Source organism: Protopterus annectens, chromosome 5.part0 (genome assembly GCF_019279795.1).
Source record: "Protopterus annectens isolate FY-2018-M chromosome 5.part0, PAN1.0, whole genome shotgun sequence".
Classification (NCBI taxonomy): domain Eukaryota; kingdom Metazoa; phylum Chordata; order Ceratodontiformes; family Protopteridae; genus Protopterus; species Protopterus annectens.
The window spans coordinates 420,639,128-420,653,567 of NC_056735.1; the positions used below are offsets into that span (position 1 = coordinate 420,639,128).

Consider the following 14,440-nt stretch of genomic DNA (forward strand, 5'->3'; position numbering starts at 1 on the left):
ATTTACAGAATAATTTACATAACAGAAAAATGGAAACAATATAAACAAGTGATAAAACTGTGGTCAGCATCATATCAGTGAAGATGTTAAGTGTAGACTGTTTGCTTGGTAACATAGTTGTAAGGATGCCGCCATAACATAATCAGTGAGGTTAAATTTCTGTTACAGAAAATGGAAGACATTTTCAAGCAATTACTTGCATCAAAAATCTTGAAAGGATTGTTGTTAATGGGTATTTTACAACACAACTTATAAAGGATGTCTTACAGACAGACAGAGAGAGGTACCTTGGCACACTTTATGATGTAGAGACTACATTTACAGACAAAGAGAGTATAATACATTTTAAGATACACTGTGGTCACTTATTGTTTAGGATTCATTTCACTAGATTTAGTAGGGTCTTAACAGAGTAGGAGGTGTAATTTGTTAAAATGTGTTTTGTGAATCACTGTAGTCACTTATCTTATTAAATTAATTGCTCCCAGGGACAGCAAGCCGATATAAACTTTAGCCTGTATCCCTAATGTGCCTACTGTCATTGTCCTGAAACAGATAATCCTTTAATTTGGATTTGAAGCCTCCATCTGTTGACTGATCTTGCAAATTATTTGAAGGCTGGTTCCAAATAGTAGGGTGCATTTTTGAAAAAGTTCTCTTACAGCTTACTAGAAAAAAGAGTGATCTATTTAGAATGAAAGCACTACTGATGCTACTTTTCAAGAGGTTACTGGGTGATTTAATGGAAAGCCTAGAATATGAGAGGACAATACTGAAACATAATTTTTAATAGGAGAGTGTTCAATTTTAGTGAGGCTCTGCTAGAAACTGGCAGTCAGTGTGTCTTTTTTAGAGGTTAACAGTGATGGGTGCAAATGTCAGTCAGCAAGGTAAAATGGCACAGTTAATTTACTCTGATTTGTAGGATTTGGTTATTAGTATAAGAATGTGAAATAATGATAGGCTACATTTTAACATAGAAAGTGGAACATTTTTGGGTAAAGCAAGCTGTGCCTGTAGAGACAAGAGGTAGGTTTGTTTATATCATAGTTTTAACTTGTAGAAGGTCTTATCGATTATTGTGTCTGTAAGTTTCCTGGAGGAAAGGGTGGCCCCCAGGAGTAGTCCTATGAATTTTTGGGAGGGAACATATGGTATCAGATTAATTAGTGGGCCTTTAAAGAGTAATGGGGTTGATTCATTCAGTCTTTCCTATGTGATAAACAGCATGATTGTATTTATAGAAAAGTGTGTTCAATGCATTAACTTGGTAAAATAGTCAGATTTTGTTTTACAAGTGTGATATGGCATTGTCTGTGTTAACAGGAAAATGTTACCCACATACATTACTGTGTTTAGACCAGAAAGCTCTGTTTTGAGGTAATTAACAAGTGGGGAAAACAAAAGTGACCCTGATCAGGAAGATTTATTTTGAGGTAATTAAGAAGTAGGTAAAATAAAAGTGGCCTTGGTACTGAGCCCTGTGGTATTTTACAGTCTAGGGTGCCAATTACTGACATAGATGTATCCACACATTGTTGGAAAGTTCTTTTTGCAAGTTAGCCTTTTGGCACTGTTTAATCAAAGGTATAGCATGGTTAACTGTTTCAAAGGCTTAGGTCATGTTATTAAAGATGCCTGATGTAAAATGTCCATTATTCACGTTACTATTGATTGAGTCATTAATCAAACACAGTAATGTAGTGATTCTGAAATTACATGCAAAAATAAGTTGTGTGTCAGAGAGAAGACTGTATTAATATGTTCAAAAATGGGTTTCTGTATTAACTTCTGAAACAGTTTTGGTATTTGGCATAGATTGTGATCTGCCATATAACACAAGCACTCCGGTCGCTCCAGAACAAGTACAAATAAGACTCTGTCATTGTCCATGTTGGTGTGAATGACCTGAGGTGTACCTCCCTGGACTACATGAAAAGAGACATGGAAGAGCTCTCTGATCATGTAGCCCAGGCCTGTATGACTCTGACCCTGAGTAGCATCCTGCCCTCACCAAGAATGATGCCACAGTATAAAGAAAAAATGATCAATTTCAACACCTGGCAAAGTTTCTGGTGTCATTCAAAGGGGATCCAGTATCTGTCCACCTGGGATGACATGCTTGATAAGCCACGTTTCTTCGCAAGAGATGGCTTGCACCTGTCACCCTTAGACTTTCAAATACTGGCCAAGGCTTTTGCCGCCCCCATAGTGTCTTTTTTAGGCAAGACTCAAAAGACAAACCCACCACCATAAATAGCACAAGTAACCAAAAACTGAGGGTAATGCTACTCAATGCCAGAAGTCTAAACCTTAAAATGCATGCACTCGAGGCACTCCTCAGTATGGAGAACATCGATATCTGTGCAGTAACAGAAACCTGGTTTAAGGCTCCAGAGAGCACCCCAGCACTACCAGGTTATAACTCATACCATACTTTTCAGCAAAAGAACCCGGAACCAAACACAAAAGGCAGGGGTGTATCCATATTCATCAAGGATATCCACACCTCCAGGTTAGTGGCACAGCACAATGCCTCAGAGATCATCCATGTGCAACTAACAACGGGCAAAACTGCAATTCAGATTGTGGCTTGCTACAGATCACCCATCATGACCCAGGACCCCCATTCCGCATTTCTGGAGACACTGGAAAATATGAAGGTCCTACCAAATGCCCCAATATTTGGTGATTTCAATTACTCAAACATTAACTGGGAGAACTACTCAAGTACTAACTCCCTTGCCCAACGCTTCCTAGAATTTATAAACTCGAATGCCCTGGATTACCTGGTCAACACCGCCACCAGAGATGTCAGCATATTGGACCTGGTCATCACCAACATGGGCGACTGGTGTTCTACACTGGAGGTCAACCCCTCGATGCTTAGATCAGACTATAGACTAATTACTCTGGATATCCACATTCCGCCCCCACCCCAATCAAGGAAACCACTGTGAAAAACTTTTCAAAAGCAATCTTCACGTTACTTAAGACCGAGGTGGAAAGGTTCACAGCCCCCATGCTAAAGGACAATGCTGTCCAAGCTGCTAAATCCCTTACAAAGGCACTCTATGAGCACCTGCAAGAATGCATGGATCGTGCTATTCCAAGCAAAACCAAGATTCACTCTTCCAAGAAAAGGAAACCAGTCTGGTGGACCCCTGCCATAAATAAGCTATACAATAGAAGGAGGAAACTAGCACAGAAAAGAGTAAAATCCCAAGAAGTAAAGACATCCCAAATACAAAGGAGCAGTTGAAAAAGAAAGCTTGAATCCTTGGTAATACGTAATACACTTTATTCCACTGAGACTCCTATTCCTTCGAACACATTAACACTGTACAGAAATATATCCTGCGTTTTCGTTTCAAGTAACTTCCTCAGATGAAGAAAACTGAATGCATACCTAGTAAATACACAATAATATATACCCTCACAATCAATTATCTAATAATTAATTAGTAGTTCAATTAAATGTTTTAATTCATTAAACTTTAAAAATGCTTCATAAAATACATTAAATAACCATTAACTGTTAAAAATTGATGCTTCAGAAAATACAAATATGTCATATAAATACTTTCCTATAAAAACGTATTTCATCCATACTACATTCATTTTAATAACAATATAAAATACTTTTAAAAAACATTTAAGAATATGACTGAAAATTCTATATGGACAATAGCATCCTCTTGTGTTAGGAAAAGGATTTATTTATTCCACAGACCAAACAAAATAATCCCTCCATTAATTCATATTTTTGTATTTTGTGTTATGTACCATTCAAACAAACTAAGGGGGCCAAATATTTTTCCAGAACCTAAATGAAAGGTAAATAAGTATAAATTGGGATGGAAGGCCATGTAAATAGGTATAAAGGTTACACAATATACAATTATAGTAATAAGGAGTTAAACGAAGTTTATTTTTCTCTATTATCAAAAGGATTTAAATTTGTACCTAATAGGAAAGCGGACATTAGTAAAGTTTTAATAGATTTGAAGTTATTTTTAAGAAAGAAAAATTTTGAGCTTTTTTTTCATGAACAGAAGAATAACTGCTCGAATACTGGTGTTTTAACTAGGAGAAGCACATATAATCCACCCTTGCATCCACAACTAAAAAATGTTGAAGCTTTAATGGAAAAGAAATTAAGATCTGAATTATTAAAAATAACATTATTCATACACTTACGAAGGAAGAGAATACCCTACTAAGAGAGTTAAGAGATGATACGTCATTAAGAGTTATGAAACCAGATAAAGGGGGCGGATCTGTAATTATGGACCATATAACATATGAAGCTAAAATGATGGATACTCTGGAAAATTTAGATAGATATGTTAGAGCTTCTATTAATGAAATCAATATTGGAAATAGAAAAATATATCTAGTTTTGAATGATTTATTGTTGGAAGGCTCAATAGATTTACCAACTTGCAAGTATCTACATGTAGAAAAGCCAAAAGTGCCTACCATTTTTGGTGTGCCAAAAGTACACAAAAATGTTGAAAATCCCCCAATGAGACCCATAGTAGCCTCTGAAGGCTCAGTAACTGCACCCTTGGCTAAGTGGCTGGATTTCAAATTAAAGGGCTTAGCTCTGGAAGGGCAAGGAGTGGTTAAGGATTCTTGGGACTTGTTACGGAATCTAACATCTGAAGTCTATGATGAGAATATTATTTTTATTACTATTGATATTGTTGATCTATTTTCATCAATACCAATTGAAGAGGGCATGAAATGGTTTGAAGAAGCATTGTTAAAATATGGTAAATATAGCAGTAATGATTTTTATCTTATCTTAACTTTAATGGAATTAGTTTTAAGTAATAATTACATACATTATGAAGGGGAGTTTTTCAAGCAAACTCAGGGAGTAGCTATGGGTGCAAGATGTGCCCCCACTTATGTTAACATTATTTTGTCCGCATAGGAAGAAAGATACATTATTAATTCGAAATACAACCATTGTTGGAAGTTTTATAAGCGCTTTTGGATGATATGTGCTTTCTATGGGTAGGTTCAGAGTTGGAGTTTTCTGAGTTTTTTGAATACATCTCAGAGTCCACTGATTTTTTGAATTTTACATATAAAATTGATATGAATATTCTAAATTATCTGGACATCTCCATAGGAAAGGGCAATGAAGGCTTCTTCTCAAAAATCTATAGAAAGGAAACCTTCTTGAATTCCTATTTAGCTTTCAATAGTACTCACCCCTACCACCATAAGAAAGGTATTGTGAAGGGGCAGTACGTAAGGGGAAGCCGTATGACTTCAAGAGAGAGTGATTTTGAAGATGAGTGTAAGAAGTTGCGTGAAATGTTTATTGTTAGGGGTTACCCTATTTCCCTTGTGGAATCCATAGAGAAGGATGTTAGGGTAGGTAGGCAGGATAAATTTAAACCCATCCTGGGGATCAGGGTAGGATTGAACAAGACAAAATCGAAAGTAGATAAATATGAAGGAGAAAGCAAGTTTGTAATGGACTTTAATGGGGACGCTGTTAAAATAAGAAAAATTTTGGAAGATGAATGGAATAGGTTTGGGGAAATTTCAGACCTGGAAGAAATTTTTGAGACACCTTTGAAATGTACTTACCGCAAGGGGAAAAGTTTAAAGACCATTTTAGAGGGTAAAAATGAGTGGAACAAATTTAGAGATGGTAAAGTTGGCACTTTTAAATGCGGGCGATGTTCCCAATGCCCATATATATGTACAAAGGAGATTATCTTTATTAGTTGTAGAGACAGATTGATCCAGAGTAGATATTATGCGAACTGTGACACTAGTGGAATAGTATACTTAGCATTGTGTGATCACTGTGATGCATTTTATGTGGGTAAATCCGAAAGGAAGTTGAAAAATAGAATATACGAGCATAACTATGAGATTAGGACTAAATGCATTAACAATGCCCTGTATAAGCACAAAAGAAGCTGTCAGGAAGCTAAGTTTAGCTTTTTTATTTTGGAAGTGGTAGAAAAGAATATAAGGGGCGGTTTATGGGATACGTCTATAGGATACAAAGAATTATTGTGGCAGTTATCATTTGAAGCCAACAAGTTCCCAGGATTGAATGATGCAGTTACCCTTGCCCCAGTCCTAAAGCTGAGAGCAGCAAAATTGTAGGTCTTATTTACCTTTCATTTAGGTTCTGGAAAAATATTTGGCCCCCTTAGTTTGTTTGAATGGTACATAACACAAAATACAAAAATATGAATTAATGGAGGGATTATTTTGTTTGGTCTGTGGAATAAATAAATCTTTTTCCTAACACAAGAGGGTGCTATTGTCCATATAGAATTTTCAGTCATATTCTTAAATGTTTTTTAAAAGTATTTTATATTGTTATTAAAATGAATGTAGTATGGATGAAATATGTTTTTATAGGAAAGTATTTATATGACATATTTGTATTTTCTGAAGCATCAATTTTTAACAGTTAATGGTTATTTAATGTATTTTATGAAGCATTTTTAAAGTTTAATGAATTAAAACATTTAATTGAACTATTAATTAATTATTAGATAATTGACTATGAGGGTATATATTATTGTGTATTTACTAGGTATGCATTCAGTTTTCTTCATCTGAGGAAGTCACTTGAGACGAAAATGCAGGATATATTTCTGTACAGCGTTAATGTGTTCGAAGGAATAGGAGTCTCAGTGGAATAAAGTGTATTACATATTACCAAGGATTCGAGCTTTCTTTTTCAATTGCTCCTGTATTTGTGTTGGCTGGACTGTTTAGAGCAATTGTTTTCCATTTGTTGACTTTATTAAGGAAAGACATCCCCCATATATATATCTTGTTATATGTACATATACTTGCATATGTGTGTGTGTTTGTTGTGTGTGCGTGTGTGTATACCTCCTTTCCAATGTGTGTGTGTGTGTGTGTGTGTGTGTGTGTGTGTGTGTGTGTGTGTGTGTGTGTGTGTGTGTGTGTATCAGCAAGAAACTACGATCCCTCATAAAATCATCCAAGGCTAGCTTTGAAAGAAAAATTGGCAAGGACTCCAAAGATAACCACAAAGTGTTCTTTAGTTATGTCAAGAACCTAAGTGGAAACTCTCAGATCTGCTCTGAATTAGTGCAGAATGGCACAAAATACACTGAACCGATTGATATTGCCAACATTCTAGCAGGCAGGTTTAGTGCAAACTTCACCCCCCTCTCACCCCCTAAAGGACCCATAACCATACCAGAAGAATGTAGAGACCCAGCAATCACTGACACACAGGGTAAACAGCCCTATCCAAAGCCAAAAACACAGCTTCAGTGGGACCGGACGGTGTCCCAGGCTGTGTCTTACATGAGCTCCAAAATGAACTAACCCCTCACCTAATCATACTGTTCAAACTCAGCCTCTCTACAGGCTACATACCCATAGAGTGGTGCACAGCAACAGTTATCCCACTCCACAAAGGTGGAGCCACAGTGGACCCCGGGAACTATCGCCCTATAAGCCTGACTAGCCTGGTCTGCAAGGCTATGGAGCGCATCATCATGGAACTCATTAACAGCAACATTGGGAACCTACAAACATTGGACCCTACCCATTTTGGCTTTTTTAAGGGCAGATCTTGCCTCCTAAACCTGGTGGACTTCTTTGAGACAGTTACCAAGGCTTTAGACAAGGGAAAGGAGGTCCACACAGCCTACCTAGACCTCGCAAAGGCTTTTGACACCCATTCTCCATTCTGGTATTATAGACAAGCTCACCAGCCTGAACATAAACCCCTACGTCACAAGATGGGTTGCCAGTTGGCTCATGGATAGAACCCACACAGTGAAGGTTGCAGGCTTTAGGTCCAACTCTAAACCGGTTACAAGTGGCATCCCCCAGGGCTCAGTCCTGGGACCCCTCCTGTTCGGTATATACTTCTCAGAGGTACAGACAAGCACAGGAGGGCTATGGCCGACCAAGTTCGCAGACATCTGCAAACTGGGAGCCATAATTGACTCTCCGGCTGATACAGACATCCTCCAGAAGGGTCTCACTGAGACAGATACCTGGTGTTGAAATCATGGCCTCAAGCTAAATGCCAAAAAGTGCATAGTCATCCCCTTTGGAAAAAACAAAGTACCAGCGAACTACCACATACGTGGTAGTCCTCTAAATACAGAAAATGTATAAGGGATCTGGGGACCCAAGTAGATAGTAATCTCTCCTTTGATAATCATATTGCCAAGGTGGTTAGAAAATCCTTCTATGTGGCCCACCTAATCACAAAAGGGTTCGCATCTAGAACAAAAGAGGTTATTGTGCCCCTCTACTCATCACTCATCAGACCCATCATAGAGTACAACGCACCATTTGGGATGTACCTTACAAGACACCTGCAACAGCTGGAAAGACCACAGAAGTACCTCACCAAGAGGATTACTGGCCTCACACAGATGCCCTATACAGCCCGATTGAAGAAACTCCAGCTATACTCGGTTGCATACCGCTTACTCAGAGGTGATCTCTGCCTGACATACAAGGTCATGTCCAACCCAGAATTGATGGACATGCTGCACCTAAAAAAAAAAAACAAAAACAAATCCTCAAAAGCCACATGCTCTGGGGATCTAAACCTTACCACAATGATAAATAGGACATGCTGGAGGGATAGATTCCTGTCCCAGAGACTCCCCATGCTTTGGAACAGGATTCCAGTCTACATTAGGCAAAGCCCCTCCCTAACACTCTTCAAGAGAAACCTTGACGAGTGGATGGGAAACAGAAAATTTACCCCGGGGATCACTGCAGGGGCTCTGCTGGACAGAGGCACAGGGAACTAATCTAAGGTGGCGGCGAAAGCCAACACATTCTGGCCAGGCTTATAGATGCCCTCGGGAAGATAGCCTAGTACTTACATATGAACCTAAGTATGTCTGAAGGCAAGCACTAAAGAGATGGCAATATTACTTTACCCTATACATGGAAAAAAAGTTTCATTTCTTGATTGCGGCATTGTATGCTTCTTTATTTACTTAGACTAGTATTGAGTTATCTAAGTGAGTGTCAGAAAGCGGCTGTTGTTTATGTTTCTACACAGTCTTTTATTGTGATAAATATTTGTGATGCATATTTAGACAGTGCAGAAAATGTCTGATGTTAAGTTGTCAATCTCGCCTTCATTCTTGCTTGATGGGTTCGGAGCCGATCCCTCGGCTCCGACTCGGCACTTGCTAAGCTCGAGAGTCACTTTTACCAGCTCGAGGCAGCCCCATATCCCATGATGCAAGGCGGTAAGTACCCATATCTCGTTTGCCGCTTCGCTTATGAGGTCCTCCTTTTACCAGCTCCTGGTAAGTGAGTTACTAATTCGCTATTTTAGCCCTTTTGAACTTAAAAACCCCTTATTGTTAGTTTTTATTTAGTTTTAATCTGTTCCTGACAGAAATTTGTCTGTCTCTTATTATTTTTTTAGTCAGACTTACCCATCCCATCCCCCCCCCCCTGTTAGGGTGTGTGTGTGTGTTTGTACTTATACCTTTTTGGTATATTTAAATTTAAAGTCTTTGACTGGTGTGTGTGTGTGTTTTGTGTGACACCATGTCAAAAGAAAGGGTCTCAGGCTTTAAGAAGTGTGACTCGTGCTGTCAGAAGATGTCTCTGACAGACGGTCACACTTTGCTTATTGCCTGGGGCCTCTTCACCTGCAGGACTCCTGTGCTATATGTCATTCTTTCAGCCAGAGAGTCCTGCAGGAAAGAAGAAACAAATTAATACTCAGGGGCCTTCTTAAGCCGGAGGGCTCTCCGGCTAAGTCGGCTCCACCTAAGACTGCCAAGTCTTCCAAGGCCCAGGCTTCTGTGTCAAAGCCTGCGGCCTCGGCTCCGACTCGTTCTGAGTCGAGATCGGCTCTGGCTGGAGCCGATTCTGGCTTAACCAAGCCTTCGGCACCGATGGCTATCGGTGCCGATTCTGCATCGACCACTTCGGTGTCGGCCCCGATCGGCTCCGACCACCATGTGGCACAGGCATCGGTGTCGGCTCCGATCGGCTCCGACACCGTTACTTTTTGGCTGTATCGGCTCCGCTGGAGCCGATGCATCGAGGCTACCTGTCGGCTCCGATAAGTTGTCGGCTCCGACAGGTTCAATAGTTTCATCGGTTCCGATGGCTACTTCGAGGAAGAGGTCGAGGTCTCCTTCCTTGGAGCCGATACTTCGGCTCGGCTTCACCTCTCCTTTCGAACGGAGCCATCGGGCCGATCTTCAAAGTCATCCAGGCTTTCTGACCATGACTTAGAGAGTGGTCAGTAGATTACTTAAGTCACAGGCACTGGCCCAAATGTTACATAGTCCGTCTCAACAGGCGACTATTGGTCCACACCCGTTACAGTTCCTCCTTCAACTCTACCCCAGAGCTTGGAGTTGGAGTCTTCGGGAATGGTTACTGCTACGGCTGGAGGACAGATACCCCCTTCTGTTCCTTCAGCCTCTACTCTTATCTCCTCTTGAGACCTTCCTTAGAGGGATTCGTGGCGGGCTTCCATGGTCTCCTCCGAGGGTGAGTGGCATCGGACCCTTGTCCGAACCCGCTCTTCCCCTTGGAGCCTCGGCCTTGGTGAGCTCGGCTCCGACATCTGCCTCGGAGGCTTCCCTTTTGGTGGTCCCTGGAGTTCCTAGTTCTTCGGAACGGGTTCTCTCGGACCTGCCTGGGAGGAGCATTCGAGGTGATGAAGAGTGTGCTGGCCACTGGTATCAGTCAGCAGTCTGTTCCCTTAGCTCCTCCCTCTATAGTGCCTGTTGACATCTCTGCCACTTCTCTTGCTACAGGACCCAGAGATCCTCCGCCTCAGGTTTCCCCATTGGGAATTTCCCCCTCTTCCGAGGATTCTCCTGATGTTTCGGGAGATCCTCCTAGGAAGAGGACTTGTAAGAGGAAACATGTAGACTCCCGAGTCTATCACTTCAGATACTGACTTTGATGAGTCAGAGGGATCCCTAGATCCCCTCTGTGGTTGTCTCCTTCTCAGACATCCTAGCACTCCTTAAACAGAGGGGAACTGGCCCACCAACAATCCCTCTGAGGATGAGTCAGTATACCTAGAGGCGTTTGGATCTCGGCCCTCCACCTCCTGGGTGTCTCCGCCTTCGACCCCTTATGCAGGTTATTGCCCGAAAGGCGTGGGCAGCTCCTGACTCTGTAGAGCCAGTCCCTAGGAGGCCTTCAAAATTTATCACTGCCCCGTGTGACAAGCAATTCCTCACTAAGGGTGTCCCCGCTGATGCCATGGTGGTGGCTGCTGCCACCAAGAAGGAACTTGCAGATCCTTCCGTGCCGTCCATCCTCCTAATAAGGACTCTAGGACCATGGATAGGTACGGTAAGCGGATGTTTTCCTCAGCGACCTTTGCTATGCGTTCGCTGAATTACCTTTGTCACTTCACCAGACTCCAGAGGGATATCCTTAAGGAGCTGGGTGAAGTAGTACAGGATCCTACAGCTGCAGGAGCTCAAGAAAAAATTGCTTCGCAGCTAGGAACCCTTAATTCCATTGCAAACTCCTCCATGCGGCTAATATCATATGCTGCTGATGGAGCGAGTAGAGCCGCAGGTACAGGTGTGGCTTTTAGACGCCAAGCCTGGATGCGGCTATGTGACTTTGCAGATCCCTTTAAGGCGTCCTTCACAAATTCTCCCTTTGATGGGTCAGCTTTGTTTGGCCCTCAGGTGAAGGAAACTTTGACCAGGTGTGAGCAGGACGGCAAGACTCTTTCTGCTGTAGGAGTCCGTTTTTCCACCCCTTCTAGACCTTATCCCAAAGGACAGAAAGGTGGCAAAATGTGGTTCCAGAAATCCCAAGGAGTCACGCCGGATGCACGTGGTCAGTTTACCCCTAGAGGCAGAGGGGTAACAACAACAGATGCCGCTCTAGAGGCAGAGGGGTCCAAAACCAGGGAAACAGAGAGCCTCTCTCTGACAAGCCCTTTCAGCATCCCTGAGATGTTGCCCGGCTGTCCCTCCTTGGAGGCAGTCGGGGAAGATTATCACTGTACCCAGAAGCCTGGCATTCCCTCACTCAAGACAGATGGGTACAGTCGATCATATCCAAGGGTTACATAATTCCTTTCGAGGAAAGTCCTTTCCCCTCAAATTCCCTTCCAGATGTACCACCGGTCTAAGGGAAATTGCAGAGTTAGAAGTCTCAAAACTACTGCAAAAGAGCCATTCAGCCAGTTACAACAGACCATTCAGAGCCGGAATCTACTCAAGGTTCTTTTGGTCCCCAAAAGACGGGAGACTGGAGACCAATATTGGATCTCAGCAGACTCAACAAGTCTGTGAGGAAGACAAGATTCGAATGGTCACTCTTCAGTCAATTCTGCCCTTCTTACAGAAGGACAACTGGATGTGCTCAATAGATCTTCAGGATGCGTACTATCACATCAAAATTCACAGACGCTCCAGGAAATTTCTCCGCTTTCGGCTGGGGTCCAGTCATTTCCAGTTCAGAGCCCTGCCCTTTGGTCTCACTACAGCCCCCAGAGTGTTCACCAAATGCATGGCAGTGGTCACGGCTCACCTGAGACGCCAAGGATTCCAGGTGTTTCCAGATCTCGACGACTGGCTCCTGTCAGCCACCACCAGGTATCAGCTTATTCAAGCCAGGGATTACACAATAAGTCTTTGTTCTCATTTGGGCATCTCGATCAACTTCGAAAAGTCATCCTTATCGCCCTGCCAGTCTATTACTTTCATAGGCGCAAACTTAAACACTATTCGGATGTCAGCTACCCTTACAGATCAAAGAGTTTCAGACATTCAGAGTCATGTCAGGATCATTCTGGCCAACAAGAAAGTACAGGCCAGAATGGTTCTAAAGGTATTAGGCCTCATGGCTGCGGCCATTACTCTTCTTCCCCTGGTTCGATTCTACATGCGCCTTCTTCAGTGGATGCTGTTCACACAGTGGTCGTACCAACAACTTCCAATGCGTCACCAGATTCTGGTGACACGGACTTGCAAAGATCATCTTGCTTGGTGGATCACATCTCCTCAGGTTCACCAAGGCAGGTACCCCCATCCCCGATAGCCACTGTCACCACGGATGCCTCCCTGATCGGGTGGGGGGGGGTCATTATCAGGGCAGGATGGTTCATGGGACGTGGCAGCTGTTCGAGTACCATCTGCACATAAATGTCCTGGAGATGAGAGCAGTGCTTTTAACGTTGCAAGCCCTCAACGACTTTCTTCCCGTAGGGACAATTGCAGTCCACACAGACAACATGTCTGTAGTTTGGTATATCAACAAACAGGGCGGAACCAAGTCCTACCCCTTGTGTCGAGAAGCTCAGACTATGGCAATGGGCGATCTCCTCTCATCGGTTTCTGGTAGCAACGATATCCCTGGGAAAACCAACATTGTAGCGGACAGATTGAGCAGAGCTATTCTCATGCCTCACGAGTGGTCTCTCAAGCAATCTATAGCGGAAGAGATATTTCTGGAATGGGGTCGTCCATGTTGCGATCTTTTGCTACTCCCCAAAACAGCAAATGCCCAGACTTCTTCTGTCTCTTCCCTCTACCAGGCCATCCCCCCAGAGACGCTCTGACCCAGGATTGGCCTCAGGGACTTCTTTATGCCTTCCCTCCATTTCCTCTGATCCCTCAAGTTATCCAGAAAGCTACCGTTTTGAGAGCCAAATTGATTCTCATTGCCCCTTACTGGCCTCGACAAGTTTGGTTCCCGTTCCTCCATCATCACCTTTTGGTGCAGCCGTGGCATCTGGACCCAGTGCCAGATCTTCTGATTCACCAATCGGGTCAGCTGCACTGGTCTATCCCTTCTCTCAACCTCACAGCATGGTTGCTCCACTTCCTTCCTTAGCCAGGCTTCCTTTGATCTCTAACCCAGTTAGAGACATCATAGTAACCGTTAAAATCCTCTACCAGGAGGATTTATACAAGCAAATGGAAACGTTTCTCTTATTGGGCTAAGGCCAAGAATATTGATCCTTTCACTGCCCCTGTTCAGGCAGTCCTGGACTTCTTAGCAGAGATTTTTCATGCAGGCTCCTCTTCTTCCACAGTCAGAGTTCAATTGGCTGCTATCTCCAACTTTCATGTCGGGGTAGCAGATCATAATATTATGTCCCATAGGCTCTGTAGGGCCTTCTTGAAAGGAATTTTCCTACTAAAGCCTCCAATCAGGAATCCTCCTCCTCAGTATGATCTAAATTTATTGCTGACATCCTTGATTCTTCCCCCCTTCGAGCCAGCTGTTTCTTGTTCCCTGAAATTTCTTTCTTGGAAAACTTTATTCCTAGTGGCTATTACATCGGCCAGGAGGGTGTCTGAACTTCATGCTCTATCGGTTCGACCCCCCTATTTGGTTTTTCACAAAGACAGAGTATCTTTGAGAACTAATCCGACCTTTTTGCCTAAGGTCGCTTCAAAGACCAATTTGAATCAATCCATTGATC

General features: G+C 42.5%; 1 protein-coding gene across 1 annotated transcript in view; it reads left to right on the forward strand.

Annotated features, from left to right (window-relative positions):
* The window catches only part of MAOB (monoamine oxidase B), a gene marked incomplete at its 5' end in the record, with an annotated part of 474,299 nt that overhangs the window by 283 nt on the left and 459,576 nt on the right, over positions 1 to 14,440 (forward strand). The gene's annotated exons all lie outside the window — the stretch shown is intronic.